At 31.8% G+C, this 10,989-nt stretch overlaps 1 pseudogene; it reads right to left on the minus strand.

Annotated features, from left to right (window-relative positions):
• Positions 1-1,170: 1,170 nt before the first annotated feature.
• LOC127719303 (piggyBac transposable element-derived protein 4-like) lies at positions 1,171-10,760 on the minus strand (annotated as a pseudogene).
• Between the last annotated feature and the right edge of the window lie 229 nt (positions 10,761-10,989).

Consider the following 10,989-nt stretch of genomic DNA (forward strand, 5'->3'; position numbering starts at 1 on the left):
TACATAAAGGACAGCAATGTTGATTATAATGTTTATAGCCTACCACATAAAACGCGTAAGACAGGTTTAAAGCATACCGTTAATACAAACAAATAATAGACATTTCCTGAATGATTTATTTAAGGAATAACTGTAATATTTTTTTTTGTCTATGAAGAAAAAACATAAAAATATGGTACACACCGAATAACGTGCGTACGCGTAGCGGGTTTTTTTAAAAGTGTGCACCACATTTTTACGTTATTTCGAATAGACAGAAAAAAATATTACAGTAATCACTTATAATTTAATTCTAAATTCCATTTTTAAGTAGTAAATCATGAAAAAAAAACGTTGATGACGTCACGGTCACATGACAAAAAAATGTCTATGGGCTGATAGATAAAAAAACTTTCAGCCAATCAGAAGACGTGTTACATCAAAAATTGAATTATATACAGTTGTGTGTTGTCATTTCGAAATCAAACAAATGTTGCATTCAACATAACTCATTAAACAGAGGTACTCATGTGCATCTATAACAGTATATGAGGGTCTGTATAGGGGTTCCTTCATTTCTGTATTCTTTAATTTTTATGCCATTTTTCTTTATTCTGTAAACTTTTTGCCCATTATTCTCTATATTTTAGCAGCTCATTATTCTCTATTCTAAATTTTTTTGGTCAATTTTCTCTATTCACTTTTCTTTATATTTTTTGCCCTTTACAGGCTCTATTCTGTAACCCTCATTCACACCCTTTGTATATCATCCCTTGATAACTTCAGTTAAACGGGTACATGAGGGTCAGGATGGAGTTTACAGAATAGAGAAATAAACGGCAAAAAATATAAAGAATAGGGAAAAATGATTTAAAAAATTTAATGAATACAGAATAAAGACTTCATCTCCTCATTTGTCATTTCTGTCTCTGCATGCACTTTCAACCGAAGAATGAAATTCTTAAGTTCTGACACAAACAACGTCATATCCTCTTTTCCTTTTGTAGTTCTTTACAGTTTGACCACAGAACAAGCAGTTATCTTTGAATTTAAAAAGTGGTATGCTGGACCTTAAATCTCTTTCTGTAGTACTTATTTTCGGGTCTACATCCAAACTTATTTTCCATTTCGTCGATTTAAGGTTAATGTAATCACGTCTGCAATCATGGTGAACTGTAAGGCCAGATACAGTTAATATTTCTTGTTGTCTATCGGAGCTGATGTTGATGTTATCACACCCTTTCTTTCCAAGTTTAACTGTGGGTTCGCCGTTTTCAAGGAGTCTGTCACAAAAGATACAGTTGTCCATGATGCCATCTGTAATAATAATAATAAAATGTTAAAAATCAACCTTTTAAATGTTCTGTTTCATTGAATATATTACATGCATGTTATTTTGAGTCACTAATTAAACTTTTGATTGTATTTACGGGATTTGAAAAATATAAAACAAATAAAAAATTATACCAATGCTTAGTAATAAGTATGCATTCAAACATATCAGATATAAACGCAATTTCAAAAAAAATATCATTTAGAGCCGCCAATTTTAAATACAATAAAAAAAAACAAATATAAATTAAATGAAACGGTAATAAAACGGCAATTTTCACTAATAAACTGTATTAAAGAGTGTTAATATCAATTGGTATAGATCGGAATAAAATAGTGATGGAAAATATTTAACTTGAAATGGCCAGAATTGCCTTTAAAACGTTAAATTTTCCATGTCCATTTAGATGATTGGAAATATAAAATGACGCTAACGGCGTTCCATACTTTTTTTCATCCGAAATAGCTTAGGCTAACAGTGGTCATCAAATGCTAGTTTTTCATTGTTTTGGATACATTTTAGAAGGTATAATTGGTTTTACCCCTTCCCATTCATGCATTTTTAAGCAAAATTTTAACTTTTAAAGGTGTTCCTAAATATCACATAAATTTCTTTATTTATAATAAAGCATATCTTTTTTTATCCATCTATCTCAGAACAGATATGTTGGGGCTACAAAATGAACATATCTGATAAATGTTACCATAGCATCAGATCAGGTGACAGGTCTGTAAGTATTGAAATTTCCCGCTCTTTCTTGTCATGTAATGGAAATTTTAAATTTCGTGACAATTTCTGAATATGTTTGAAATGAAAATAGATACAACTCTTACCTGTTAAAGTAAGCATGGAAAGTTAGCTTTTCAAATCTTGTCAAAATTAATGATTATAATCATAAATAATGTATTTTTTCTGTTGCTAAGCAACATTCCATTTTTTTTAAAATACCTGATCTCATCGGTTTTTCCTTCATTTTTCAGCTTTTTGAGAGTTGTAAACATGAACATTCATCAAGTACTTACTAAATATGGAATAAACAAAACAAAAAATACAGACAATATTTCACTGTGTCAAAGGGTTACCATGGCAACGGTAGTCAAGTGGGAAAAATTACGAAAAATTGCCATACATTAAAGGATTTCGTGTTTTTGATAATAAGAATTATATATTAGCATACCCAAATAAAGTTTAATAGAAATCAGATACAAATTTTAAAAGTGTAATACAAAATAATACCAGTTGCTATGGCAACAGTCTTCTTAAAATGACGTAAAATCTCAAATTTTGATAACTGAAGATTAGTTCCAAGGTGAACAACTTTATGAAAATAACTGTTGATGTCAACTTGAGTACTACTTATATTGATAATCAACACTTGCAAGTAGACAAGAAAGTTGCTTTAATTCATATACATGTATAAATTAACAAATGAACAAAAAGTATCAATTAAGAACTGGTGAGTCACAAATGGAGAAACGGCCACATGCACAGTATCCAAATTACTGGCATCAAGTTTCAAGTTTTCTCTTTTTAAATTTTCCATTTTGAGAGACATATTTTTGAACATTTACTTCTGTATGCCACTGGTAAAAACAGTTTCTTGTTGCTAAGCAACAAAGTGGGACATGACAAGTATTACAAAATGAAAACACTTTGTGGCTTGGTGACGGTAAACCATCCATACTGGCTTTTGCATTACAGCAAACGCAATCCTTTCTGTTACTAAGGAAAGATGGCATATGTTTGGTGACAATGTTTTCAACAGAAGATCTCCCGATATTCATAAGCTCAGATGCTATCGACTCTCTAAACTCTAGTTGACCAAACCTAGAATCAAATGTTGTGTTTTCAAATTGGGCAGGATACTCTCCTATAAACTCCTGAAAAGCTATATAGGAGTTTACTACCATAATGTCAAAACAGTGAAAAAATAATACTTTCCACCAGTGGCTTTGGGTTCTGATATACGATGAATACCTGTTTAAATATTGGTTAGACAAGTCTACTCCACCCATATTGACATTGTAATCATGAATTACTAGTGGTTGTTTTATGTTCTGCCTGTTCCATGCACTACGGTTGGAAATAGTTCTATAACATGACGTTACATCAGAACCTTTGTGCAAAGGGGACATAAGTGTAACTGTCTTACAATCCTTCCATTGTATAAAAACAAATGAACCTTCTCTATGCCATCTAAAATCACCTCTGGACACAAGTTTACTCCAGTCTACACTTTGTTTGAAAACTAGAGGCATTGCTGTGCTATTAGATCTGACAGCTCCAATTAAATAAGCTTTGTTTGTAAGTAAGTCATTTGCTAAATGTAATGTTGTGTAAAAAGAATCAACATATAGCCTAAATCCTTGTCCATATAATTTTTCACACAAAGTGGTAACAACTGTGTATGCTAAGCCCTTTGATTTGTCAACTATGTTTGTTCTCTTCTTACCCAAGTACACAAAGAAATTCCATATATACCCAGTAACAGAACATGCCAGAACCCATAATTTTATTCCAAATCTTATTGGCTTGTCTTTGATAAACTGCCGAATACCAGAATATTTATGTTTAGAAGCAACCATCCTTTCATCTGCAGAAATATCTTTGTGTGGAAAATATAAACTTTGTGATATTTCCTTTACATGGTCCAGCAAATACCTCATTCTTGTTAACTTGTCACCTGAAAAAAACAAACAGACATGTACACCTTACAATGATTCCATACACGAATACAGAAACCATATTGCTAACCGCTAATAGTATCGGAGAAACACAACACAAGAACAAAAATTGTTAACTGAACCATGAAAATGAGGTCAATGTCACATGAAACCTGATGGTAGGACATGTACACCTAACAATCATTCCATTCACCAAATATAGTTGACCTATAGCTAATAGTATCTGAGAGATACAGAATTGACCATATAAACTGAACTGTGATCACTAATCCATTTAATGAAAATATCTTGAAATATAAAGCCTTTTACAAAAAGTTTGCAATGTTTCTTCTGCTGCCAGATTGTTATCCAGATATCTTGAATTCAGGACAAAACACATTTATGTGAATAATTAGTTAACAAGTTATTAAGAATAAGAATTCACAAAATGCACAGTGATGTAAATATGATAAATTCTAACATGACGTTCTTCTAACGCTTTGAGTACACACCCGTGGTAAAATATGAATATATTGTTTGGGCTGTTCCGATCGTACTCCCGCGTCATATGCTTTTTTATGAATGAGCTACCTGACGTCATAGAACGATGACGTAAGAATATAAGCATTTTACGGGAAAATACACGCTTGTGAAACCGAAAATCATCACAACAAGGAAACGTAAACAAACGATGCTTAAATGTGTTATATAAGCCATGTTTTGTATACATATAAGACATATAAGTACAATTATCATTTAGATTCATCCAAACCTATCTAAATATGTTATTGTAAATAGTTTAAGCATGTCATTTATTCAGTTTGCTCCGGTCTGTTACGTCAATTTAATAGTGCGTTTATTTATGGGAACGGCAAATAATGCCTTCATCTAGAGCGCTTCGATCCAAAACAATTGCCGTATTTGTCCTATTAGAATCGAAATAATTCATGGGGGCTTGAATATATCGTGATTTTACCACGGGTTGTCCCTTTATGCCGATATTTTACCCCTCGCTATCGCTCAGGGTAAAATATTTGTCATAAAGGGCCAACCCGTGGTAAAATCACGATAAATTCAAGCCCCCATGAATTATTTCTTAAATATATATCTTTGATGAATAATTCCTTCTTTTAAAATCAAGTAAGCAGTTTAGTTATTCTATGTTCTTAAGCATTGTTCTCCAATCAATCATCATAGTATGTTGATTTTACATCTTACTGAAAATAGAAAAAAAAACACAGAAGACAACAAAAGTACAAAATCGTTTATCATCTACAATACTACATATATATTTGTAATAAAAATTATATATGTTTTGCATAAATGTTTTAAAACATATTTTTTTTTTCAAACTTATTTCATCAAAAACATAAGTTTGAATCCTACATGTATGTAATTCATGGATTCTAATATAAGTTTTTCATTAATAATTTAGTTTTGGCGATTACATATTTTTGTAGCATTTATTCAACACCTATTTCTAATTTTTCATGTTGTAATTAACAGGTAAAGAAAGCTTTCATCTCAAATTTAATAATTTTTAATAGTTTTATTGTTGAAGGATAATAAAAAGTTAACACACATTGTAGGTATTCATTTTCTTCAATTCCGTGTATTTAAGTTGAAGAATGAAAGTTTATAGAAAAAGACATATCTATTCTTTTCATAAGACATACATGCCCCCTATCCATTATAATGTTGATATAAAATTTATCTTTTTAAAAAATCATGGTCAAATGTAAAATTTTAAATAATGTCATTAAGTACATATAATGAATAAACTGTTATCAGTATCACAGAGATATGTCTTGTCTTTTTGTAATTTTGATAATGCAAATGTTGAAATTAAAATAGCAATACTTTAACATGTAAGTTATGCAAATATTCAAAGTCGATGAACCATGACTGCAGGTACATGGCTAAACAATCTCCATGGAATGAGATGTGCCAATGCTAATACAACTGCATACCAAATACCATTGACTTATTATAAGTCGTTCCCTTTAAACAAACCTAAACACAAACATTAACTTGTAAACTATGTAAAAGTTTCAAAGTCAATGAACCATGATCAGGGGTGGGACTATATAATCTCCATGGAAACAATACTTGCAAATGCCAATAAATTTGCATACCAAATATTATTGACTTAACATTAGCAGTTCATCTGAAACTGGTCTAATCACAAACTAATACATGTAAACTAAGCAAAAGTTTCAAAGTAAATAGACCATGACTGAGGGGGCGGGGCCAAATATTCTCCATTAAATGAGATGTGCTAATGCTGATACAACTGAACAACAATTAACATTGGCCTACCACTAATGGTTCCCCTTGAACTGACCTAATCACAAACTAATACATGTTAACTTAGCAAAATTTTCAAAGTCTATAGACCATGACTAAGGGGGCGGAGCCAAAAAATCTCCATGGAAATGAGATATGCCAATGCTTATACAACTGCATACCAAATATCATTGACCTACCACCAGTGGTTCCCCATTAATTGACCTAATCACAAACTAATACATGTAAACTATGAAAAGTTTCAAAGTCAATAGACCTTGACTGAGGGGGCGGGGCCAAATAATCTCCATGGTAATGACATGTGCCAATGCTAATACAACTGCATACCAAATATCATTGACCTACCACTAGTGGTTGACCATAAGCTAGACCTAATCACAAACTATTACATTGTTGACGCCGCCGTCGCCGACGCCGGAAACAGCATACCTATGTCTCGCTTTTTGACTCCGTCAAGGCGAGACAAAAACTGAATAGCTTGCAACTGTATTTCCTGTTTACAACAATAAGCAAGCAATATGTATTTCTTTTTCAAATATTGATTATATTTATTTTAATAAAATACTTAACCTTTATCAACTTCAGCTGGAGACGTCACTTGAATAAGTGATAGTATTGCAAGGAATCTTTTCTTTGACATAACATCTCTTATTGGACAGCTCTTGTATAACACATCAGTTGACTAATATTTATCAACTGTGGACAGTTTTACAACTGACATGTAGATAACAATACCAACAAATCTGTAAAAGATAACAGTAAATAAAAAGAAATCCTTTATAATACTCTGCTTTCACTTTGTAAACTAAGTTAAAAGCTAATTCAAATAAAATGCTCCGCTGGGCGCAGCTTGATACGACCGCAGAGGTTGACCCCTGAACAGTTGGGGAAAGTATGGACACAACAAGCTTGATACAGCTGAATTTGGATTTTGATTAAATATTTGACACAGCATAGGTTTCTGACACAGTTTAATTTTGGACCCTTTTGACCTCAATGTGGACCAATTTGATAACGGGCCCAAAAATCAAAATTCTAAATACATGGTAAGATTCAGCATATCAAAGGACCCGAAGAATTCAATTTTTGTTGAAAACAAACAAAGTTTAATTTTGGACCCCAATTTGGACCAACTTGAAAACTGGGCCCAAAATCAAAAATCTAAACACATGTTTAGATTCAACATATCAAAGAACCCCAAGAATTAAATTTTTTTTTAAATCAAACTAAGTTAAATTTTGGACCCTTTGGACCTTAATGTAGACCAATTTAAAAAAAAGACGGGACCCATTATTAAAAATCTAAATACACGGTTAGATTTGGCATATCAAAGAAACCCAATAATTCAATTTTTGATGAAATCAAACAAAGTTTAATATTAGACCCTTTTGACCTCAATATGAACCAATTTGATAGCATGGCCCACAAATAAAAAATCTAAATACATGGTAAGATTCAGCATATCAAAGAACCCCATACATGTATATTCAATGTTTGTTGAAATCAAACAAAGTTTAATTTTGGACCCCAATTTGGACCAACTTGAAAACTGCGCCCAAAATAAAAAATCTAATGAAATTTTTAGTTTCAGCATATATATCAAAGAAACCCAAGAATTCAATTTTTGTTAAAATCAAACTAAGTTTAATTTTGAACCGAAAAAAAAAATCCCCCCAAATTTTTTGAACCCCCTTATGATTCATCATCCCCAGACTCAATCCCAGCCTCCACTGTGTGGTATGGTACCTTGCAGTACAGAGAGATCCATACACTTGAACACAAGTTATTGTCTGGAAACTAGAAAAATGCTTGTTTTTTGGCCCCTTTTTGGCCACAAATTCCTAAACGTTTAGGGCAATTACCCTTAAACTCAAACCCAGCTTTCCCTTTTTGATATGGAACCTTGTAGTACAATTTCATAAAGATCCATACACTAACACACAAGTTATTGTCTGGAAGATACAAAAAGGCTTATTTTTGTTCGCTTTTTTGCCCCTAATTCCTTAACTGTTAGTACCATAACCCCCAAAATCAATCCCAACATCAATCCCAACCTTCCTTTTGTGGTATTGAACCTTATGGTAAAATTTCCTATAGATCCATTCACTTAAACTAAAGGTATTGTGCAAAAACCAATGTGTCTTCGGACGACGACGACGCCGCCGCCGACGACACCAATGTCATACCAATATACGACCGCAAAAATTTTGCGGTCGTATTATAAAACATTGGGAACATGTGTACGAACATGAAGACAAATTGTGGAAACTTGGTTGAATTTTGAACATTAATACCCTTCTATTTCATTGTTTGTGTATATAAAATATCTTATAATAAATATATATATAAATTAAGGTGTGTTAATGGGTATTTAAAACCATATACTAATTATATAACAACCCAAAAGTTTATTTAAACATCAACAAAAGGTTTCTTGTATGGTGCCATATTTTTTTCACTTATTTTAAGTCTTACCGTAGTAACTCATTTACTGTAAGTAATTCCCAAGCTCCATCAGATGTGTATGAAGTGCACATTCCTGCACTAATTAGAGTTCTTGCCTGGTTATTCATGGCTATACAAATCTGAGTAAGAATTTCCACTGTAAAAAAGAGTTTGAAGAAATCTGCTGGTGATTTAAGTCCTTGTAGCTGTTTCCTACCAATATAAAATGGACATCTTTAAAACAAAACCTGTACTGAGAAAATATTACAGGCAAGCCAACATAAGCCAACTTACTTTTTTTTACTAAATTTATTGTAAATATTCTAAGACATTTCAATACAATTCTTTAATTCATCAAAATACAGGGTTTTTAACTATAAAAGGGAAAGTTTAACCTGTATTTATAGTAAAAGTGAATATTTCACATTTTTTATGATTGGAAAAAGGGCTTTTTGAATGAATTGAAAACTATCTTCTATGAATATGGAAATATTTCTTAAATAAATAAGTGAAGAAAAGATAACAGATATAGCCATTTAAAGTAAGAATTCATACAACATGACCATTTACCTAGTGAAGTTAGCAAACTGAAAACCTGGAGGTTTTTCTGGTTTGAATGCCTTTGTTCTTGGGTCTGGAGCTGAATCATCAAAGGTGTTTTCATCTTTCCAATAAACACCCTTGGCAAGTGTGTCACCATATAAACTCTGAGAACTGTCTTGTGATGAACTAGAAAATACATACATTTATAAGAAACAAAATCAAACTCATAATTATATTTATAACTAGATAATGTATGATAATATATATTACCGTGGCGGCAGATTAACAGATATTTGCAAACACAAATTTTCTAATAGCATACTTTCATGATCATGATGATAAAGTGTAATGTTTCTAGTCATTTGGAGAATTATATGTTCATACAAGGTTTATTATCAACTTTACAAAACATCATTATGATTTAACACTGGACATATTGTATATATATGTACACCTATAGATCTACAAATGTATTGTGTAGAACAGTAAGATGTATACTTTATTTTGTATTTTTTGTTGTTGGACTGCTGGCTCACTGTATCCCCTACATGCATATCTGTTTTCATCCATAAGAAATATAAAAATATTCATGTCTAAGTTGCAAATAGTGCATCAAATGTTATTTTGCATGATGTTTATAAATAATGCAAAACCAACCTACATTTTGTACCTGTCTTTGAACTAGTCCAAGACAGATTTTAAAAATGCAATAAGCCTGCAGCATGTGCAGTTAAATATTGCATGTTTACCCCTTTTTTGTTTGTTTGTATTTTGACTCCCAACTGACCAGCATTTCTTTTGTTCTGTTTTGTTGTTGTTATTTGTGTACCAATGTTCAATTTTTCTACACTAGCAGCCTTTTATTGAATAACATTATCATGGTTATTCTTCAAACAATGGTCAATGCTTATAAAAAAGGAGATGTTGTGTGATTGTCTTTGAGAAAACAAGTATTATTTAACAGATCACAGGCTCCTGGATTTGGACAGACACATTTAGAATATGAAGGGGTAAAATATGTAACCATTTGGGCACTCAACTTTGCCCTAACATGAACATCAGAATAAACTAAAAATCATGAAAAAGTATAATTTCATGTACTTGCTTTTATTTCACAATATTCAAGCCAAATATTTCATGTTAACCAAAACTGTGTGACCAAATTGTTAAGGGGTTAATAAGTTAATGTTCGTACACATGTTCCCAGAGTATGATAAATATGAAACTACACATGCCAGAGAATATTTATGTACAAATTTGAACTTGTTATTGCCAGAGACATTTAATACAATATATGTCTCTGTTATTGCTGAAGGAACTTCCATTTGTCACGATTGAAAGCAGAAGAGTTTGCGTTCATGGTGTTAATTTGGAACTTACAAAACTTCGTGTTCTGTTGTGTTTGACTCAGTATCATCAAGGATATCTACATCCTGAAGTAACAAATCCAAATAATCCTCTTCGTCTGATGAAATTAAATCGATATCCATTTTTCCTTCATTTTAAGTATCAGACTTTTTAATTTCTTTAAAGATAATGTCATTTTTGTGAATAGTTTAAAGTTTGATGACTATGTTTATCGCATCTGTTCCACCATAAGTGAAATATAACATACACAGACTGAGATACTTATACATAGCAGGAACCCAGGTTATTCCGTTACGTGTTCGCTCAAAATTCGGATAATATTGCATTGAAATGGAGTTTTGAGTAAGGTGC

This window comes from Mytilus californianus, unplaced genomic scaffold (assembly GCF_021869535.1).
Source record: "Mytilus californianus isolate M0D057914Y unplaced genomic scaffold, xbMytCali1.0.p SCAF_11, whole genome shotgun sequence".
NCBI lineage: Eukaryota > Metazoa > Mollusca > Bivalvia > Mytilida > Mytilidae > Mytilus > Mytilus californianus.